Here is an 18,878-nt window from a genome sequence, read left to right as displayed (position 1 = left end):
ATTGTCCATGGCTTGGAAGAGGCTTTGAATCCCATGAAATGTGGGGCAGCAGGATTTGTTGACAGCTCTCCAAATGGCATTTACTTTTATTTAAATGTTGGTCAGTAAATTTTTGAATGATAGGATCTGGGCTTTATGTTTACAGAAACCACACATCCTGGCTTGCCAGGAACAATCCAGTTTATGCCCATCATTACTGTTTAATTAATAATAGTACTTAATTACACCCTCAAAATTGTCCTAGTTTGAATGAAAATTAATGGTCACACCAGGTAGAGCTCATGTGTCTCCAGTAGAGAACCCAAGATGCAGTATGCAAACTACGTTTGCAAAGGTCTTGCTATGTGCTGGGCACCGTGCTGATCACACATCAGGCATTCTTTTATTCACCCCTCCCAACAGGGCTCGGCTAAGCCTCCAGAACTCGTGGGCTCAGAAAGATTAGAGTGCACTCCCTCAACCATATTGCACAGAAAAGCAACTACACATGGCAAATCAAATTTTAAAAGCCTACATGCATTTTGAAATTAAAATAGTTTCTTTCTAGAGATATCATTGCAAAATTCAGAATTCATTCATCAAAGCTGTACTCTCCACATTTCTTTTCCTTCCATGCTAGTACCTTAAGCACATACCCAGTCTGCCTGTGGTCATGAGTCTAGAATTGCTCACAATAACCTAGCAAGGTAGATGTCATTGCACCCATTTTACAGATAAGACAACTAAGGCTTGGAGAAATCACACTGCTGTCACACCTGTTGTCCTTGATTCTAAAACATCATGTTGATCCCCCTCATATTTTAACATCTCTGAAATAACACAACTGATGTACATTTTTAGTGTAGTATATCTCCTATAACCCATTTTTATTACCTTAATGATTTATCTTACACCTGATGGCTTCTTAGGCTCCAGGATATAATGAATGATGGAGCTGACAATCAGATCTGTTTCATCTGGTTCCTTATCCTAACTACTGTGCCACAACACACTTAATGAATGATCAGTAAATGCCATTATAATTGAAAAGAAAAATTATTAGCAACACTTAGCTGGCATAGTAGTAGTCCAAAAAGTAAAAGAATTTCTATCTCCAACAGTCTCACTCTGTCACTTTCTATTAAATTTCTCTGCTTTTTTCCCTCCTAGTTCTTGTTTAGAATCTCAAATGGTCTTACTTATTCATTTGTTAGTTTAGGTACTTATTATCCTGCTGCCATCCCTTGACATTCTTGTGACCTGGGACCTAGCACAGCATTTGACATGATGGATGCTCAATGAAGGTTTGTTGAATTGCATTTCCCATCCTCAATAAATGAAACTTGAGATTCTAAATCCAGGTCAGGTTACAGCCAGAGGCCTCACAGGCAAAGAGATATGGTTCATTGTGCAGTTTCCTCTCCCACAGGAACCTGGGTCACCATCAGGAGCTCTGAGCCTATGACTCAGGGTTCCATCCCAGACACCCCTTCCCATTCATCTCCTGACATTTGTGCCCTGCTGGTAGGCTTGGACTGTCATGCTCATGTATTTGATGATTTGGGTTCATTTTTGATACTCTGAGGGGACGTAGGAGTCTTCCGATGTACGCTTGCTTAGAAAGCAATGAAAGCCACCTCACAAAATGTGCAACACCTGTGCTGTTTGGGGAGCAACAGTTTTATTGAAGCCATCACCACATGGCTTCCTGAATCAAACATCTTCAGACCAAATGCCTGTGGGGTCTGGAGAACTCAAATTAGGTTGGGGATTTTCCTGTCCTTGGCAGAGAGACGGAATGCAGGGTTACCAACTCTCTTGCATGTAAGAATCACCTACGGATCTTATTAAAAATGCACATTCCAGCATCCCACCCCCTGAGAATTGCCATCGATGGAACTTTTGCTATAATAGTAGATATTCAGAGTGTCTTTTATAACTGCTGACATGCTAGGCATTGTGGCAAGCCCTTTTACATACATTCCTTGGTTTAATGCAACTAACAATCCTACTACTTTTTCCCTCTTTTTAGATAAAGAACCTGGGGCTGAGAGAAATTAAGTACTTTTCCCAAGGTCACACAGCTCATTAAGTGGAGATAGGAAGTCTAGCTATCGGACCAGCAGCTTCAGCATCACCAGGAAGGCTGTTAGAAATGCAGATGCTCAGGTCCCACCTCAGACATCTCGAATCCATATTTTAATAAGATCTTCAACTAACTAAAGTGCACATTCAAGTTTGAGAACCCTGCTCTTGTTTATCTGACTCAAAGCTGGTGGTGTTTCTTCACCAGTTGTTCTCAAACATGAGTCACCACAGGATCCTTATTAAACAGGTCGTTATGCAGGCCCCGCCTCTAGAGGCTCTGCCTCCTTAGGTCTGGACTGAGGCCCAGGCCCCTGTACATCTAACAGCAGTCCATGCAGTTGGCAGGTGTGTGGTCTGAGGATCACACTTTGAAAAATACATGTAGAAAAGGCATCAGACTCCCTTTCCTTATCTGTCAAGAGTGAAATAGGATACTTTTCTAATTATGAGCTTCCAGCTATAAAGACTATGTTATTAAGATCGATTCCTGCATTTATAGTAAGGCCAAAGAGCAGACCCCTCAAAACACTGAAACTTGAAGGTGGGAGAATTTTAGAGATCATGGGGTCAAAGCCCTTCCTATTACAGGTAAAAAACATTGAGGGTTAAGGGTGACAGAGAACCTGCCCATGATCACGTGGCTCATTGGTGGCAGGGCTAAACGCAAACACAGGATCCTGATTCCTTCCACACAATGCAGATCACTGAACACATCTCTCGGCAGCAGCAGCAATGTTGCAAGGTTAAAAAGCAGACCATTATGAGGCTCTTCACGTGGGCCAGGCCCAGTTCTAAGTGCTTTTACAAATGAGCTCATTGAATTTCACAGCAACACCTGAGGTAGGCACTAATCCCTGTCGATGAGGAAACTGAGGCACAGAGAAGGTAAGTTGCCTGCTCAGCTAGGAAGTGGTAGAGCCAGGGTTCAAACCTAGGCAGTATGGTTTAGAATCCAGATTCTTAGAGCACTTGGGATGCAAAGAATGAACGAATGAATGGCTAAGTAATTAATGGATAAAATATCAAGTGATGGCAAATTGTTCTAGAATAATCTTCTTTCCTTCTTTTTGTCCCCAAACAAATAAGCTCGGAAATGGCTTAGCGTGCAAATGCACCATAGCCCTGTGAGCATCTGATTAAGGGTATGACAGCTAGAGTCACATACTGGAATTCAAACCCAGCTTTTCTGCTCTTTAGCTGTATAACTTTGGGAAAGTCACAAAACCTACTGAAACCTTAGGTTTCTTATATATAAAACAGAAGTAATAACAATAAGCATTTCCAAAGGTGGTTGTAAGGAAAATAAGATAAGTGCTATTAAAATGCATTATTATTTTAAGCTCTGACACACATTTTTTACAGCCATGTTTGGTTCTTAAATGTGCTTAAAGTTGTTTTAAAGCCCCCTGAGGGCAAGGGACTGTTCCTTGAACTTCGTTATCATCTCCACAATCCTCAACTGGATTTATTCATGAGCCCTTGCTCAGTGATAGAGATCAAGCCCTGTCACTGTTACTATGTTTACACACTAAGGGAGGGAAGAAACTCTTCTTCAAGGCATAGTTTCCCTGACCCGTCCTTCACCCAGGTTCTCCTTTTACAGAGAATGCAAGAATGTGCAGACAGACTTCTACCAATTACAGAAGATGAGCTTTGCTTTGGAGAAAAATCACCTTGAAAAATATTGGCCGCGAGCTCGTAGTCGTGGCTGAGTGGTTAAGGCGATGGACTTGAAAAATATTGGCCTGGGCCTCCCAGCAGACTTTCTCCATCCTGGTTTGTGGCACTGGGCCAATCACTTCGTCTCTCTCAGTCTTTATTTCTCCCCCTGTAAAATGAGCGGGATAGTGGCTCAGGTGTCTCAGGGCTCTTGCTAGTATTAACAGTCTAATTCCTTGAGTCTTTATTCAGTGACTCTCAAATTGCCCACCCACCCCTCTGAAGCTTTATGTAGGACATTGATGGAAATGACAAAGGTCTTATTAAAGGGAGGTGTATAGATTATTAAATATAACATCTATAAAACCATTAGAGCTAATACATATTGAGCACCTACTATGTGCCAGCTAGTGCTCGCACATGTAACTTCACAACAACCTTAGAAGGTGGCTATTATTGCTCTGATTTCTACAGATGAGGAAACTGAGCATCAGAGAGCTTATGATATATACCCAGGATCGTGTAAGTGGCATAGGTAGGATTTGAACCTATGCCACTTTGTTTGTGATTCAGGATATACTATTAAGTAAAAAACAGAAATAATTCAATTTTTAAACATGATAAATTATGTGTATAATATACTACAGCTTATATAAGAAAGAGAGGTGTGTGTACAACTTGGACCGGCAAAAAATCATTTACTTACAGCTACATCAATATCTATGCAATAGAAAGATCAATTGTAACATTTTACAGTGGTTATTTATAGAAGGGGGAGGGAATTGGGTGGCGGTGGCAGTTAATAGATCGTGTTTTAAAAAGCGCTTCCTAAAAATTCAACATAAAATGAAGTGAAGGAATTTAAACCATGTAAAGAGGAACTGTTCAAAGTGACTTGAAAGCACAGCTAATTGACTGCATATCCCTGCTAAGAAACAGCCTAAGGACAAACGAAGGGACTGTACAAAATAAACTGATTTTAGTACTTGTTTTGGTGGCGGTAGTGCGGGTATTGTTATTCTGAGACTGTTGAGAGTGTAGTGTGGGATAAATCAAATGAATGACTTGGTGAGTATCATAGAAAACCAGGATTTTCAACAAGGGAGAAAGGAAATAGAGGTTTAAGATAGATGGTGGGGAGTAAAAACTCTGTAATGCTGAATTTGAATAAAACTGATTTGTATAATACATATCCCCTAGTTCTAGTCACAGGAAAGGCCTAGAACAACAATCCAGAACCATCGTGCATCCTTTGTGCCTAGACTGTTATCTCTAAGCACTGTTTCTCACTAACAGAAATCAGGGATCCTTGGAGAAATGACTGATTTCATGTCTGGGGCAGGAAATGTACAAAATGAGCCTAGAAAATTTGTCACTCCAGAAAGCAAGGAAGCTATCAAAGATCTAGTAATCTACTAGTCCTGTGTCAAAAGGACTCAAGGGCCAACTTGTAGCGGCTCCCGTTGGCCAAAGGTGGAATAATTCGAGCATCTAACCTGCAAATGACATCCAAGGTATTTAAATTCATTAAATGCTTAAATATTTTTAAATGTTTATTAATCATCCTTACAGGTTGCTGTGGAAACAACATATTTAGAATACTGCTAAGTAAAGGAAAAGAACTGAGCATTAATCATGTTTTTCTATAAGAATTGTGCTTCAGCATAACCAAATAGTTGATGAGGGAAAGTTTCTCTGCATAGAGGCATTCTAGCTAATAAAAGAAATAAAAGAATATAGAATTAGTCCTTCACCATTTTCCAATATGAATTAGTGGATCTAAGCAATGATCAATGACTGCTCACTTTGCACAGACAATGAGACACTGTGTACCTCCTCATAAAAAACAACAGAGCATTACCATTGAGGCAGCCTTGCCAAAAAACACTGATTGTGAATTTAATCAAAATTCAACATCCAGCTATCAATTTACAGTAAACACAAGAGACAGGAAATATGATATATGTCATCACAGAGATGTCACCAGTAAGATCAAGCTGTGAGATACTCTACCAAACAACCCAGCTAGTTTCTCCTACAAAATGCTTGTAAGGAGAGATTTTAAAGAGAGAGCAATGGAGAATCTCCAGATGACAAGGGACCTAAGAGATGTAATAATCTATTACAATGTATGGACTTTATTTGGCTTCCAACTCAAACAAAAGCAACAACAAACATTTTTAAAATAAGACAACCATGGAAAAGTGCACAAACATCTGTTGGATCATCAGATAATCATCACACTGCATCATAACATAATTACAAATATGATATTTCTAATAGTTAAAGTTTTTAAGTGTGATAATGGTATTAATGTAATCTTTTTTAAAAAAAATTAAAGAGCCCCTATCTTTTAGAGAATCATGCTAAGGAATTTACAGGTGAAACTGTACCATCTAGGATTTGCTTCAAAATGATACAGGGGAGAGAGCTTGGGGACCTGGGTGAAGCAAGATTGGCCAGGAGCTGATGATCATTGTTGGGATAGGTCACTGGCGGTGGTACTCAGGATGCTATTCCTGGGAGCTTGTCAGACATGCAGTGTCAGGCCCTCCAGAGCTCCTGATTAGAATCTGCATTGTACCCTCAAAGTTTAGGATGTGCTGCTCTGTGAGGCCACATGTTTAACTGCTAGCCTAAGTATCTCCTTCTTCCTGAAAAGTACTTTTGAGTTTGGGAAAGAGCTGCTTCCATGTAGGAGATTAATGTCACTCAGAGAAGGAAGAAGGGCGGCTTTTTTTGACAGGGTTTGTCCATCCCATACCATTTAAGTAAATTCTAAACCAGATTCTTTCCCTCCCTCCTTCCTTCTTTCCTGACTTCCTTCCTTAACTTCCTTCTTTTCTTGTTCTTTTCTCAACAGGACTCAGGAAAACACCAGCATTTTCACTTTTCTCAAATCAGTGGCTGTAATCTAGGAAACAGAAGAAGAAAAGTCCTACCATCTTGCAATGGAAGTATTCTCATCCTCGGGTTTCTCCGGGGGGTCGCTCTGGGATAATCCCGTGAGCGTGGCCTGACACCTGCCTGACACGTGGCCCCTGGGGCCATTGGGCGCAGGAGGTACAAGAGTCGGTCTCTGGAGGCCTGCGAGAGAGGAGCAGGAAAGTGGGGATGACAGGGCTCTGAGGGAGCCAGGCCCCATGGAGTGAGCATCTAAAAACAAACATTCTGGACAGCTTTTCTCTAATCTTGCCAAAATTTCCCTTCTGGGAATGAGGCCACAGGGGACCCTCTGCAGCGCCCGTCTTAGGCAGCACAGGGCAGACGCAGAAAGCAAAGCTCCCCCCTGCCGAGAGCTGCTAGCTCGCCAGCCCCTGATAGAAGATTAAGATCCACTTGGACGGTGAGAAGGCAAAAGTTAACACATAATTGTCCCCAGCCCTCTCCCCAGCTGTGAAACAGGATTCTGACTTTGCCTGCTTGTTTTTTATCCTCTCCACACCCTTTCAGGGAGGCGTCTGTCATTACCAGGTGCATTGTTGGTGTGTGCACATGGCAGGAAAAGGGAAGGGGGAGATGGGGTACAAGGTTCAGGGATTGTAAAAGTAAATGGCCTTTTAGGTGAGCTTTAAGCAGAGATCATGAGAACAGCTAAAGGATGTGAGGGTTGTTGAGGGGAGAGGAGAACCAGAACCTGATAAGGGATGCTCCTGAGGCAGCGGTTCTCCCAGTGTGGTCCTGAGATCAATGGCATGAGCAGCATTTAAGGATTTGCTAGAAAGGCAAATTCTCAGGCCCCATCTCAAACGTGTGAAATCAGGTACTCTGAGGATAGGACCCAGCAAGCTCTCTTAACATGCTTTCTGGGTGATTTCGATGCCTGCTCAAGTTCAAGAATCGCCATTATAAATTGTGTGTTATTTCCACAGAGGAAGAGAACTGTAGGTAAACAGCTGAGTTTGTTTGAAACTACTGCATTCTTTCTTTGATCACACACTTTGGCTCTAGGACTGCAAGTTGTGTCTCACACCATGATAGGGTTACTCTTTTCTTATTGGGATTCATTACACGGAAGGGTGGTCGGAGGCCATGCATCTTCATTCTGCCCTTGTGCAGAATCATGCTACTGGACTTCTACCTTGTGCCTGTGCAGGCCAGCACTGCTACTGGGAAAATAAGTCATGGGAGGTATATAAAGTCGGAAGACTGCTCTTTCATCCATGGGGTTTTTGTGCTCAAGAACAAACATCTGCAAAAGCCTGTTATCATTCAATAATTGGTGGCACTTTTAGCTTCCCCCTGCCGAGAACCGGCAGAATTGGCCGAAAACTGAGGGACTAGAAAGAAAGCATATATTCTTGTGGTCAAAATTTTCCTACATCCCACCAATCTGTAAGTACAGAGGAGCTCAACACTAACCCAGATATTTCACTGTTTTTTTCCCACTTTGTTCACAAAGGACCTCGGCTTCCCAAGCTCCCTCCAGTCCCTCATGTAATGTCATAAATCCTGATGGTGCTTCCACATGGCATCTGTCCCGCAGGCCTTCTACTGGGTACTACCCTATCTCGTAAGTTAAGACTCATATGGAACACAGACATGTAAATGGGCTGTTATATCACAGGGGGATTTCTGTAAACTTTAAAAAGAAGAAAAGAGCAAGACATGCAAATTGTTTTGAAAAACATAAATATAATTAAAGTGTATGAAACAAAATGTAAAATTGCTTTATCTCGCTCTTGACTACCCCATTCTCCAACTTTTGTGTTTATCTTTCCAGAAATGTTTTATGCATACACTAGCTTATATATTCTTTTTTATTTACACATATGGGACCATTTTATGCACACTGTTCTGCACTTTGCTTTTCTCCTTTAATAACATTCTTTTTCATGGATGCATAATATTCCACCATATGGATGTGGACCTTTCCCATTTTTTTCCCTTTTACAAACAATGTTGCAATGAACATTCTTGCCTATATCACTTGGGGTACTTTTGTGAATGTGTATGTAAATTAAACTCTTGTCCATGGGTCAAAGGGTACGTGCATTTCCAGTTCTGACTGATACTGCCAAAATGCCCATCTGAAATATTACATCCAGCAATATCCTCATTGGCTGGGAATGAGAGTGCATGTTTCCTTATTCACTCAACAACACTATTACCAAACTTTTTAGATTTTTGCCAATCTGATGGGTGAAAAATGGCATCTCATTGTTGTTTAGATTTGCATGTCTTTAATTAGAAGAAAGTTGAACATCTTCCCATACATTTATTGGCTCTTTCGTTTGTTTTTCTGTGAACTGAATTTCATATCCTTTGCCCATTTCTCAGTTGGTTTGTTCATATTTACTCTTATTGATTTGTATGAGCTCTTTGTAAAACAAGGAAATTAACTTTTTGTCCATTGTATGTGTTGCAAATATTGCATATCATTTTATCATCTGTCTTCTGATTTTGTGCCATTTACTTCCATTAGGACATTTTAATTTTTATGTAGTTGAATTTATTAATTTTTTGCTTTATAGGAGACTGGTGTGATGGGGGAGAATAGACAATGAGGTGATCTACTTCAGATAGCATTTGCTCACCCAGTTTGTCTTTTCTGAGGCCAGAGACTTGGATTTGACATGAGGCTGAAACAAGGGTGGATGGAAGCTGTGTGGACTGTGTTGACCCCCTGCTGTAAGTGCTGGGATGGTGCTGGATCAGTCACTCCTGTAGACCTGGAACAACACCCTTCTCATGTCTCACCTTTGGTATAAAAGATGGCCATGGGGACAATCTCCTTTACCCTCACATAGAATTCTCTTTCTGGGACCTATCGGCAGCTGGCCATGATGAAGTCATATAGGCCATCAGGCAAATTTCTTAACTCTGAGCCCCCAAGAGAGTGCTGGAATATTTTCTCTTTCCTCCCTGGGGGCCACTCTGCTCCTAACAATATAGGTGCAAACAGCTCAGCCATCTTATCCCAGGAGAAACTGAGGCCCCTTTGTAGTAATGGAGGAGTAAGTAATGAGTCTTTGATTCAATCAAAATGTCCTGTTACAAAATTAATGAATCAACTCATCACCCCTTAAGCCTTCCAGAGGAATAGGTCAACTACATGGAATTTCTTATTGGTGGCATTTCAAGAGATATAAAAAGTGAGGTCCTGTGGGCAAGGATACTTGTGGAAAAAGCAGAAGGGAGGTGGGTCATCCACCCTGTCCTGGGGTCCCCTCTAGAGTCAGCTCCTTCCAACAGGCCTCCAATTCCTAACCCATTGCAATCTAAAAATGTCATTTTCATTTTATTTTTTCAACCATGCCCATGGCAGTAGCTGTCGGAGGTGGAGGGGATGGAGGGAGAATACACCACTTTCCACTGCTGCTGTTTGCATGCATATGTCAGAATGGAGATGTGATTTGGGAACTCTGTCTACTACATAGTTTTGGGTAAACGAAGCGGGAGCAGCACAGAGTTACCCAAAGTGAGAAGCTTACATAATTCATATCCCACTGTAACCCGTATGTGCTGAGCCCAAGGCTATACATTTTCCTTCACAACTCAGTTACATGGAACATCACATTATTTCAAGTCAAGCTAAATCTACCTCCTAAACCCTCACTCACCAAGTTGATGGGACATTGAATTGTGATTTGGGGAGCCCTTCCACTCCCTAAATTCATACAAGAATCCAGGATCTTATTTGGAGGTTGGTGACAGGAGAAGGGTCTTGAGTCACCTCATGGCTCAGATGCAGAGTTTTGGAAACTGTGGCCCTTTTGATGACGACCTGCCTGGGCCCTGGGTCTTTCCTGAAAGCCCCAGATCAGCCACCCTCTGAGGTCTCACAACCTTCTGGGGAGCCGGGTGGAGGTGGGGCGCAGGGTCCACCCACCGTAGGACTTGCCAGGAAGACCCCTGATGTGTACCTAGTTGTGGTGGTTTTAAAACACATTATCTGCATATTCTTCATCATTCCTCCCGTCAAAAGGTGGTGGAGTCAAATTCTCCTCTGTTTGAATATGGTCTGGCCTCAGAGTCACAAGCTGAATTGTGTCTTCCCCTCCCCCGGCCGTCCCAATTCGTATTTTGAAGCCCTAATCCCCCAGTACCCCAAATTGTGACCATATTTGGAGGAGGTGCCTTTGAAAAGGTAAATAAATTAAAATGAGGTCTTAGAGTGGGTCCGTATCCAAGCTGACCGATGTCCTAGGAGAGACTGGGACACAGACGCACACGCAGAGGGGAGACTGCGTGAGGACACAGGGAGAAGACGGCTATCCGCAAGCCAGAGAGAGGTGCCCCAGAAGAAATCACCCTGCCCACGCCTTCCTCTTGGACCCCTCGCTGCTGGCACTGCAGGAAGGAAGTTTCTGTTGTTCAACCTCCCAGAGTCTGTGGTGCTCTGTTATGGCCGCCGTCGCCAGTGAATACACTCGGTGACTCGCTTCTAACGAGCTGCATGCAGGCGAAGTGACGCCGCACGACTTCCCATCTGGGTTAGCAAGGGCGACACAGCTTCTGCCTGGCGCTCCCCTCCGGGACGATGGCCCCGGAGCCCAGCCACCGCGCGGCGAGGAGGAAGCCCAGGCCCCGCGGGGCCGCGCGGGTGTCAGGACGGCAGCCCCAGGACAGCATCCGCTGCCAGGCATGAGGGTGCACAAACCACGAGAGGACCCCGGCCGCCCCAGCTCAGCGGAGAGAGAGAGATGCCCTGACAGTTCATGAGCAAAATGAATGATGTTGTCGTTCTAAGCCACCACGTCCAGGGATGTTTCTTTAAGCAGCGACAGATAAAAGGAACAGAGGTCTTAAGTTCTCAACAGCTTCTGCCTCTCGCTAGACAAGGAATACTGCTGCCTCCTCTCCATTTCAAAAGGTTCCTATCAGCTCCTTCACCTTGACTTCAGTTATACAATATTGGCCCCTCTTTCCAGGGGGTAAGAGTGGGAGGTGGAGAGGTTTATGCTATCCAGCTTTTCTTATTTATTCACTCAGTAGTCTGAGTATTCTCTATATAAAATTTTTTAATTTCACGGGAAGATGGGGATGTAATAAGCAAGCAGGTCACAGCCTCTATGCAGTGGGATCAACACGTGCGGGGCTCCCTTCGACTGCCTGTGCTCTTGCTTAACGCCAACCGCGAGCTGGCATCTAGCACTCTGCCACATCCCCGGAACAAACCACCCAAGTCCCCATATGTTGCAAATGAATACCAGTGTGATTATAAGTTGAATTGGGAGATGGGGAGACGATTTTGTTACACACTACACAGGAAAACTGTTAGTCTACCAGAGACATCACTGCTGTCTCCTTCCAGTCTTGTCTCAGTCTATCTTCTCTCCGCAGGTGCTGTGTCACCAGGCTCGTGTCTCCACCAGGCTCGGGTCTCCACCCCGCCAACAGTGATATTCTACCTCCGTTCAGCGAGTGTACTACACCTGGCAGAATAAAGAGCCCTGGGCAGCCAGATAAGAGCAGCAGTGCTCCTGAAGCATGCCCCTAAGGCTTTCAGCTCCTTCCAATGCACCTCCATCCTCATTCTCATGTTGTTACTCATGTTACTTGTTTCTATTTCTTTCTCTTGAAGCTCAAGGAAATTGGCAAGAGCTGCACTGTTTTCTCTTCTCTTTGTTGCTCTGAAGAATGCAACCATGGCAGCCCTCCTCCAGCATCCCCAGTGCCAAAGTCAACTAGGGCGTGGAGAACCTGCGGCCAGTCACCCTGCCTGTGGCATCCCAGTCCTGCTATGGAAAAGGGACACCTGTGAAAGGTACACCAGCACATGGCCCCGCAACAGCAAGAAGCTAAAGCACACGCAAGAGGAAGTGCCCCGGTATGTCCATCTTCATTTGATTTCCCACATAGAGAGCACTGGAGTCTAGGTCTTACCTCAGAGGGAGATGAGCTGCAGCAATAGGGCCAGCAGTGATTGATGAAAGCTAGGCCACCTCCCAGAGAGGCAGCAAAATGTAGCAATTAAAACAGAAACCCACAGCTACCATTTGTTCAGCACTCTCCATGTGACAGGCATCATGCCAAGCACTTTGTGCACTATCTCAATTAACGCGCAGAACAATCTTATGAGGCAGGTGCTATTATCACTCCCATCTCACAAATGACAAAACTGAGGCTCAGAGGATGCAAAGTGGCTTATCCAAAACTACAAACCTATTGAAAACAGGTGACTAGTGAGCAAATGAGGATGGGTCTCTTGTCTCCTGGTCAGTAACAAAGGAATATCTGAAGAGTCTGGTCCAAGAAGGCAAGGACCATCATGTCCCCCCCAAGAAGAGCTACTGTCCCTGAGCACCCACTATGTACTAACCATTTAAGGTGAAGTCTCTCCTTTATTGCTCACATCAACCCTAGGAAGAAGGTGTGTCCATCATTGTCAGCTTCATGAGAAAGATTTAAAACAAGGAAGTGATGCACAACCTGATTTATATGTTTAAAGGTCCTCTCCAGGTCTTTGCCCAAATCCCTAAAGTCACTTCCTGCTGTGTGGAGAATGGACTCATGCACGAAGGCAAGAGTAGAAGCCAGGAGAACAGTTACAGGATGGGTAATTGTACAGGTGATGAGGCAGAAGTGGGGAGATGATGTGGTGACGATGATGGATGCGTGGTGGAGGCAGAAAACACAGGATGTTCTAATCACGTGGATGGGGGTAAGGAAGCTGGAGAAATCAGGGATGCCCCCTAGTTTTTGGACTGAGCACATATGGAGCCTGCTGAAATGGGTTCAGTGGGTGGGGTGGAGTCAGGGGCGCAGGGATGGCCGGAGAAGCCTGGGAGGTTTGTGAGTCATCCAAGTAGAGTTGTGGGTGGTTTCTTAAGGTCTCTGGTTTTCAGGAGTCAATCTTCCATTTCAAAGAATAATAGTCTGAATCTTTCCTCCTCCACTTGACCACACAAAAATGAGTCATTTTTAGGTTCTTTCCCTTGTCTTAAAGCGACTCCCTGAAGAATGCCTATTGCTTTGTGCAAATCTCTCCAGCTCACTTGTTGTCATCTTTAGACGTCAGGGCTTTGCTTATCCTGCTTTGTCTTAAGTTGAATGTTCTTGAGCATCTAAAACACAACACCAGAGTTGGCCTTCCCCAAACTGACACCAGGTTCCATCGCATCATCGGTGTCTGAGAGCCAGGCTCACCTCCTTGTAGGACTCCAGGAGGTGTGATGGCGCATCCAGGCCTGTGTGAAGCAGCCCTGATGAGAGTGCCCACCTCCCATTTAACAAGCTCACCAACAACTTTGCCAAGTGAAAAACAGATTATATTTTAATTGGCATTACTGCAAAATAAATCTTTTATACTGCAAAGCACAATACAAGCTCAAATCCAACATGTAAAGTCAGTTAATGTGTCCACAGTCCACGTGATGATGACCTTTAGGGTTGTCAGGATATAGAGCATAAAGGTGAAATTCACTGAGTTCTTGCTAAGTACCAGGTACTCTGATTAGCACTTATACTTCATTTAGTCCTCACAGTCACCCTGCGGGGTAGCTGCCATTGTCGTCCTGTTTCCAGGCAAGGAAGTAGAGGATTAGAGAGATACAGAAATATTCCTGGCTTATGACTAGCTGTTAACAGAGCCAGACTGCAATACTGCTAAGGGGAGTGGTGGCATTTGGAGTCTCAGTTCCTCTTCTGCCGCATCAGTGTGACTTAGGCATGTGATGTCCTCTCTATTCATTTTAAAGAAGCTGGAAACCCACAGGGTTGGAAGGAGTAGGAGGGAGAGATGAAGGGGGTATTAAAGAAGGAAAGTGGGGTAAGGGACCAGGAAAGAAGGTAAAAGCTCTCGACAAACCCCAGTAAATGTCCCATACTCTGATTATTCCCACTGAAGGCACTTCTTCAGGTGAATTCTGGGCAAGTCTGTCACTTACTGTGGCTATGCCAGCCTGGTCACTTCCCATTCCTGGATGTCCTTTCTGTGAAAAGAAAGAGGCTGGGAACCCCTAAAGAGCCCATGGAGCTAGAGAATGTGACACATTTGGGGCCAATGTCCAGCCTCTGTACTCCTGACTCCCCCACCTTTCTACTGCCCTTGTATCTGCCAAGCACCAGGTGGGCAAGTTACTGCCAGCAACCTGCCAGGGGGATGGCCTTAGCTGCTCAGGGAGAAGCACCCATCAGGGGAGTTTCACTGAAGCTGGGAAAAGGGCTTTGGTTTTCTGTAGACCTTAAGTCTGGGGAAGAGTTTGTGTTTGTTAAATAACCTCATGCATCAGAAGTAGAATCCTCAGGGAACTGCCACTCTGCTACCTGTTCTGTGAAAATACTACAAACACTGTTCTCTCATAGACTCTCAGAATCGATCTTAACTTGGCAATGGCTCCTGTTTATTTCAAGGGTAGTAGGAAAGCATTCCTTTTCCTCTAACAAAATTCTCTCTTCCCCAAGCCTGTCAAAGAAGCTTGACTTGCTCCCATTACCAATGCATACCTTTAGACTAAGCTCTGACCCCTTTTTGGAGATTACCTTGAAAACATAGATCCAGTGATGGAGATAATCCATTAAATCTATGAATGACTGGCAATGAACGACTATTAGGCTGCTGGTTTTAATTATTCATTCAATCAGAGGAAATCACCTCGACTCTCCATTTTCTCAGCCTCAAAGAGAGAATAGCGATTTTTGTAAAGATTGGGTGGCACACCCCACGTTAAGAGCATATTGCCTGGCACAAAGTCAGCGCCGGCTCGGTGGGAAGTGGTGATGGTGTGAGCAATGGTAGGAGCAGCAGGGCAGGTGAGGAAAGATAAGATGGACAGTGCCCAGAAGGGGAAGGAATGTGCCAAGGAAGGCGAGACAAGTCCCCAATGGCCCGTTTTGCTGAAAGCTGATCCTGGTGACCATCTGGAAATAGAGAATGACAATACCAGCCACCAACTCAGCATGTGCCAGGTTCCTGGCACCCTGCCTCACACATTGAATTCATTTTCTGAATCCTCATAAGAACTCGATATCCTCCATTTATAACTGAGGAAACTGAGGCTCAGAGAGCTGAGAGAGCCAGCCAGGAGGCAGCAGGGCTCAGCCATCTCTGCTCCAAAGCCCACGTGGTGAGCTCTGCCCGGCCCTGGGGCCCTGTGGGTGCTGCCTCCTGAGGTGCCCTCCTCAGGGGTGGTGGAGGGGAGTGGAGGGAGATGCACTCTGTTCTTCTCTCTTCAGAGTTTGGAGATCATGGCCCTGCAGCGAGCAGACAAGCCCCAGGCCAGGCAGGGCCAGATCTGAAGCCTTGCTATCTGCTTCATTTCATCAGACTGCTGGGCGGCCGAGCACAGGAAATTAAAAGCAACTCGTAGATCACAGAGCACAGCACCAAGTGATCTCAGACAGAACCTGCCCCTCTTCCCTCCTGCGTCTCCTTTCTGCAAGAAGATGGCTCTTATCAATCAGCTGCTGAAACGTCTGCAGGGAGCCAGACCATGCCAGCTGTCGCAACCCCAGTGGCAAATAAGGGGGCGCTGCCCTCACAGGGCTCAGAGTCTGGGGAGGCGGGTGCTCACAGTGACAGTGGTGGTCGCTGTAAGTCTGTGTGTGTGGGGGGGGGTGTGTGTGCATGGGTGTGTGTTTATGGTGTGTGTGTGTGTTCTGGAAGGAGCCCCAAGAAAGAGCAGTGGCCTCTATGGGGTAAACTGGGCTCAGTGGTGAAGGAAAACCCAGTTTTTCTCTGTATCTTTTTGGATGATTGAACTTCATACCATTTGCTGTGTTAACTATTTTTACAAATAATGCATACTTTAAAGATGAAATAAAATAAGGATATACATAGAGAAGAGACACCTAACCAACAAGGAAAGGGAAGATTAGCAAAGAAAGATTTCTTTTAGGTAATACTCTTAAATAGAGTCTTAAAGACCAAAATGAATTACCAAGTAACAAAGAAAGCAGAGGGAATTCCAGGCAGAAGGCACAGCTCAAGCACAGGCTTGGAGGTGTGGGGTGCCGGGGAGCTTGGTGCAGTCTTCTCTTCCAGAGGCCTAATACTGGGAGACGAGGGGCTGGATTCTCCACCTCTCTCCTTCCTCCTCCATTTCCCAGCCACGCACTGTAGCGTCACTTGGGTTCTAACTATAAGCCTGTTGGGAATTTAATTTCAGGAAGGAGAGGGTGATCATGCTACGCATTTCACCTTTGTATCAGTAACAATACCACACAGCTGAGGTACCCATGAGCACGGACAGCTGCTCTTTCTGCTTGCCCAGCATCCCTTCCTTGGTGTTTTGGCTAAACTAACCCCTTTCCTTCCTTTGAAAATCCTTCCCTTATTCTCATATGTGGTCCTGAGAAGGTGTTCCAACCCCTTGTCCATGTTGCTCCAGCCATGTCGGGGGCAGATGGTGGTGACACATGTCACCGAGACTGACCCACAGAACCTCCTCGCTCTGAGGTTGTGGTGGGAGCCTCGTTGGCATGGTGACAAGCTGGCTGATTCCCCCCTTGGGGACACGTGGAAAGGTATCCACTAGTTCCTGCTGCTGGGGACCTGAAAGTTCAACATGTCCTTCAGTTCTGTGGCCTACCCAGAATCTGCATAATGAAGTCCTGTAGTTGCTTTTAGCCAGAGTCCGTTTCTGTTACCTATACAGAAGAACCCTAGTGAAAGTCCCTGTTCTTTCAGGACCAAAAAAAAAAGTTGGTTTGAGACGCCATCCTACATGCAATGCACAATCCTCACTCCAGCCCACCCTTCTGAGGACTTCCTTAATCACCTGCTTCCGTGGAAATATTTCAGTTCAATCTCTCCATCCTGGTGGGCTGTCCATGCCAATATAAACAAGGAACTCATGCCTTTCCCTCAATTCCTTTCTTTTCTCTCCTGACCATGACTCACTTCAGTGTGCGTGTGTGTGTGTGTGTGTGTGTGTGTGTATGTGTCTCTGAAGAGAGACAAAGATTTCTAGCACTCACACATAAAAAGTGTACAATCAAAATTTAGACATTTCTGTCCTTAAAATTTCCACTAACAAATTTCAAGTTCCCTCTGCTGAGCCCTTTCCTCCTCTATTCTCTCTCTTCCTTCAAATCTCTTCACCCAAATTCCCAAATTTATTTTTATGCAAAAAGCAGCAGTTTTTTCTTCATTACTTGTCTCCTGCCAAGTTTCCCCTCAGGGTCTCAAGTCAGTTCTCCTCCAAAGAGAATTCTAGGGCCAGGTGTTCACATGGTTCACCCCACTATTACGATTCCTGCAGACAGAAGATTAGAACCAGGCCAAATGACATGCTGTGCCCCTCTTTCCATCACAATAGCAATGATGCTGAGCCTGGGTGTGTGTGTGTCTTTTCTCCTTGAATTCATGATGAATTAGATGGAACAGTCATCTCTGCAAGAACTCGGAGCTCTTTTACAGGCCACATTAATTTCTCCCCAGAGGCAGAGAGTCGTATCAGAAAAGGAAGCTGTAACTGAAGCCATAGGTGAACTCATGATGTCAGCAACACCAGCAGTGACTCTGGGCAGGGCAGGTGTCTGGTCGGTGCCTGGCGTTTCCCTCTGCTGAATCTTGCTCAAGTTGTTTGGTCTGCATAAGCCCATTCACAGGACACTCGGTCTGGAGGACATGAGATCTACATGACATTTCCTCCTCATGGTGCCTGCTCAAGCAATGATCTCAGTAGTAGACGCATGGTGAGGGCTTGATCAAGGCCTGCAGAATAACATAAGTCATTCCCCAGAACTCACACTTCTCACTGATCATTCACTCAATAAACACGTATTAAATTCCTTCTCTGTGCCAAGTAATGGGGACAAAAGCCAAAGAAGACCCAGCTCCTGTCCATAAGAGTCTAAGACTCTAGGATGGTGGGGGGGGGAGGGGAGTGGATAGGGAAGAAACAGGTAGTTATTCAAAAGTAGGATAAGTTCTGGTGCATGTGTCCATTTCTCAAATAGCTATTGAGCATCTTTGAAGTACCAGGCTTTGTCGGTTGCTTCGGATTTAAGGGAAACCAGTCAGATCTCTATGAAAAACTAAAAACAATGTGAGTTTGATTGTGTGTTGGGTGCCAAGGGCAGGGACAGTGGGTGGAAGAAAATTCATAAGCAACGAACAGTACCAAGCACAGAGTCACTCAGAAAATATTTACTGAATAACTATTGACTGAAACATTATTATAAAACATGATGTGTGCTATGACAGAAGTAAAAGGGTTTTGTGGCTAACCACTTAGAAACTGGAGAACATCTTCAAAACCTCA

The sequence above is a fragment of the Manis pentadactyla genome, chromosome 2, assembly GCF_030020395.1.
Source record: "Manis pentadactyla isolate mManPen7 chromosome 2, mManPen7.hap1, whole genome shotgun sequence".
Classification (NCBI taxonomy): Eukaryota; Metazoa; Chordata; class Mammalia; order Pholidota; family Manidae; genus Manis; species Manis pentadactyla.
The sequence above is the reverse complement of the archived record's forward strand: the minus strand, read 5'-3'. Positions refer to the sequence as shown.